The sequence below is a fragment of the Sander lucioperca genome, chromosome 12 (genome assembly GCF_008315115.2).
Source record: "Sander lucioperca isolate FBNREF2018 chromosome 12, SLUC_FBN_1.2, whole genome shotgun sequence".
NCBI classification, from domain to species: domain Eukaryota; kingdom Metazoa; phylum Chordata; class Actinopteri; order Perciformes; family Percidae; genus Sander; species Sander lucioperca.
In genome coordinates this window covers 12,492,327-12,496,602 of record NC_050184.1, presented here as the reverse complement: position 1 = coordinate 12,496,602, position 4,276 = coordinate 12,492,327, and the positions used below count along the sequence as shown (strand labels likewise).

Sequence of the window (4,276 nt, the reverse complement as noted above, 5' to 3'; positions counted from 1 at the left end):
CTGCTGATAATTGAATGTGTAGAGGCCATTAAACATTCCTAATCAAAAACAAACACTCCAAAGCCACAGTTCCTGCAGAACAATAAGATGCAGCAACAATGGAAGCATGTTTGTTGGAAACTTAAAAAAAAGAGAAAAGAATAAAAAAGGGCTTTGTATCTATCATCGTCTACAGGGTTGTTCTTTGTTTTGTTATTGGGCTCTCAGCGCCAACAGTTCAGAATTTGACAGGCCAGAAAATAGGCTGAATTTCTTGGGGCATGGCACCATATTGCCCAAGTTAGTGTTTAGATCCAAACAGCTGAGAGACAAGAAAAAACACTTTGTAATTGAAACATTCTCAGAGGCTTTATTCCACATGCAAAAAGGTCAGTAAATCACTAATAGTGGCTATAGTGTGGTGTTGGAATCCACTGCCCTTCTATTGACTTGGCACTATTGATTTGACTTCAGCATCACCACAACTCATATGAAGTTGGTAGGTCAATATTATTAGTTGACAAACCACACCCTACATGGCCTCTGCTTAAGCCCTGTGTGTAAGAAATGGAACCTGTGAAAGTAATTGTGTCTGTTCAAGCCCTAATTTTTGTTATTTTAATATATTTAAAGTGACTATATGTAACTTTTGAATGTTTCTGAAACTGTGTAATTTTTCATCTGATGATCATAAATGACCTGTAACAGCAAGTAAGACAAATGTAGCAAATATGAAAAGAAAGCTTTAATATAGTTTTTAGTAAAGCCTTGGGTCCGATTTTTCCCGCAAAGTCACAAAATTATTTACGACAGGTAGACAGACAACAGATGGAGAACATTACGGGATTGTAAATTATTCAAAACTGACCCCGAATTGGCCCTCAGGTTTATAATTTGTCCATTTCATTCATAAAATAACTTGGTAGCACTTTATAATAACTATCCATAAGTCATCATTTGTTGAGCATTAGTTAACTATTAGTTAATGGTTTGTTCATTATTACTTATTAATTGTTCATACATAGTTCATCATGAGTAAAGTATTTGTTCACACAGTTATAAATGGTTTGTTCATCGTAAACAAGCCTATTAGTTAATGGTTTGTTCATCATTATTAATTTATTGTTCTTACATAATTCATCATCAGTAAAGCATTTGTTCACATAGTTATAAATGGTTTGTTCATAGTAAATAGGCCTATCTTGAAAAATATGTTTGTAAGTACATGATTTATACTTAATAAATAATGAAACAACCATTTATAAATGAAATAATTTTCGCTTAATTCACGACATTTAGTGAATTAAATCAATTCTACATACTATATACTATCTAATACTGGCTATGCCTTGTTGTGAATAGAACGAAAGAGAGCTGTGGCTGAATCCACTGTCGTCACGGAGTTAAAGGCAGTGAATTCCATTAAAATGGTGAGTCATTCCTTAGCACTAGGCCTTGAGTTCGCTAGCATCCATGCTAATCGGTGTTAATCATGGATGTATTAAGAGAATGGTGCTAATAGTGCAAAGCTAACGGGTTAGCTAAGGTGCTGTATTCATATGCTAATAGGGTAATTAGCCACAAAAGGCTAGCGGAGTACTATTGCCTGTGAAAAGGCTAATGATTCTATCTATTGGTTATGGAAAGTAATGTTGCTTTTCAACACTATTGCTAGCTGTGGGTATTTTGTTGAATGAATGTTCGTACAAATTGTGAGTTTAATTGTTTAACTGGAGTTTATGGAGAAGTAACTTTAAGAGGCTAATTTTTAGTGCATTCTTTCTACTGTTACCGGTGCAGGGAGGGATAAATAAGCACGCATGTCTTAATGCCTCTAGATTACAACACTATCTTAAGTTATGGGAAAATAATACAATTTGAGAGATTTTTACATGCAATTTATGCAATTATGTTAAGAATAGTGTTAATGTTACTAAGGTAGGTTCCATAAAACGTGAATTAGAAATGTATTTTTTGTATAAAGGTTACCTATTAATATAAATGTACTATTGATACCTGAAAGGGATTTATATACTTTTGATACCCAAGAGAAGAAATTTAAGAACGGTTGTACAACTGAATAGAGATTTAGATATTTCAATATGGGTTAACTGAAATATTACCTCATTTTATTTTCATTGTAACCTAAGCAATTGATTTTATTACTGAATAGTAATTGAGAGAACTGATTTGGCCTTATCTACAGGTGGAGGATGTGGAGATTTGAGAAGCGCTACTCACGGGAGGTCCGGTCCACAGAGGGATATTGGACCACATCGACTCTTCAGATCCCAGAGACTTCCAGGGTTTAGAGATTCCCAGTTCAGTTGGCTGGGTGGCGAGCTACAGGATGGAGACTCTGAACTTAGACGGATTGCCCTGGATTCCTTCTTCATGGTGGTAGGACAAACAGAAACCAAAGTCATATGGGCCCCAACGTTGAACATCTCTGAACTCTTGTCATCAAAGAACAATTGAGCTCATAGAACTGAAAAGGGTTTCTGTTATGTGCGTTTATTATTTTAGTTATTTTTCATACCTGTGTTTATCTGTATGTATGCCATGTTTCTGTGTATATTAATACACTTCTCAAACTGTATCCTGGTTTCCTAGTCTCTTTATTGATGTTCAATTCTCTGGCTCTTACCAATCTAGTTTTCTTCTGGTTCTGGTCCAAATTCACACTGATATCAACTACATAACACTACTACGAGCTATTTCATAAATGTACATTCTTACTACATTGTAATAAGGGTTACAAATACTTGTTTTACTTGTGTTTCTGTTGTATCTGCTAGCCTTTGCAACTCATTCATAAATGCTTTGTAAAGCATAGCAAGTCCTCACTTTAGATGGGCTCACGCCACGTAGTCAACTAATGAGTAGTAACTCATGAGTTAATCATGAATTTATGTTTTGGTAAGTGCTTGTTAAAGATGCATTAACACACTAACTATCCGTAGGCATATTTCTGAAGGTGTGTCCAAATAGAACAATACATGTGTGTCCAGGTTCTGGTAGCCTTTGCAACTCATTTATAAATGATTTGTAAAGCATAGAAAGTAATCACTTTAGATGGGCTCACACAATAAACTTAACTAATCATCAGTAACTCCTGAATTAGTCATGGATTAGATTATTGGTAAGTATTTGCAACAGATGTGTTAACACCCCAGCTAGTAATTTAGGCCTTTTTCTAAATCATAACATTTTATTTAAGACATGAACAAATGTAGTTGTAGATGGTCTGTTAATCATTAACTTCCTAGTTTTAAACGACCTTTTACGTTCCTGAGTACCTAGTTGATAATGGTAAAATTACTTCATTTACAAATGGTTAATGCATCATTTAGGAATTATTAAAAAATAAACTAAAAAAACATTTTACATGGGCTTACTTACTATGGACCAACCATTTACTAACTGTATTTACAAATGCTGTACTGATTAGAATGAATGTAGGAACTATGATTTACAAATGATAAACAAATAAATTACTAATAGTTTGTAGATAGTTATAGATAGTTTATAAAGGGAAAAGTATTTAATTCACCAATGGTTTTTGCAATGCTTATTAAGTGTCAGACTTCTATTTATAAACATCATTATTGAGAGCCTTATTTACTATGAACAATCCATTTATGAGTGTGTATACAAATGATAAACAAAGCATTTAGCAATAGTTAGCAACTTGTTTTATAATGGGAAAATTATTTCATTTATAAATGGTTGTTTCATTATTTATTAAGTATAAATCATGTACTTACAAACATATTTTTCAAGATAGGCCTATTTACTATGAACAAACCATTTATAACTATGTGAACAAATGCTTTACTGATGATGAATTATGTAAGAACAATAAATTAATAATGATGAACAAACCATTAACTAATAGGCTTGTTTACGATGAACAAACCATTTATAACTGTGTGAACAAATACTTTACTCATGATGAACTATGTATGAACAATTAATAAGTAATAATGAACAAACCATTAACTAATAGTTATACTCATGATGAACTATGTATGAACAATTAATAAGTAATAATGAACAAACCATTAACTAATAGTTAACTAATGCTCAACAAATGATGACTTATGGATAGTTATTATAAAGTGCTACCAATAACTTTACAATGCGAGACACCAATGTTGATGAGCTGAGAGTTTCTACATACAGTTGTCAGACAGCTGTTACGTAACTTTATGTTGTTAACCATCATATCTGATTGATTCATCACATGAGCATGTATAATTGATAATAATTGATGATCCAGTGTTCATTATTCTTA

At 32.8% G+C, this 4,276-nt stretch overlaps 1 long non-coding RNA gene across 1 annotated transcript; it reads left to right on the top strand.

Moving 5' to 3' along the window:
* Positions 1 to 1,273: 1,273 nt before the first annotated feature.
* LOC116041056 lies at positions 1,274 to 2,743 on the top strand. Its single transcript, XR_004102829.1, has 2 exons — positions 1,274 to 1,409; positions 2,186 to 2,743. It is a non-coding gene; the product is annotated as an uncharacterized LOC116041056 (long non-coding RNA).
* The last annotated feature ends 1,533 nt before the right edge of the window (positions 2,744 to 4,276 follow it).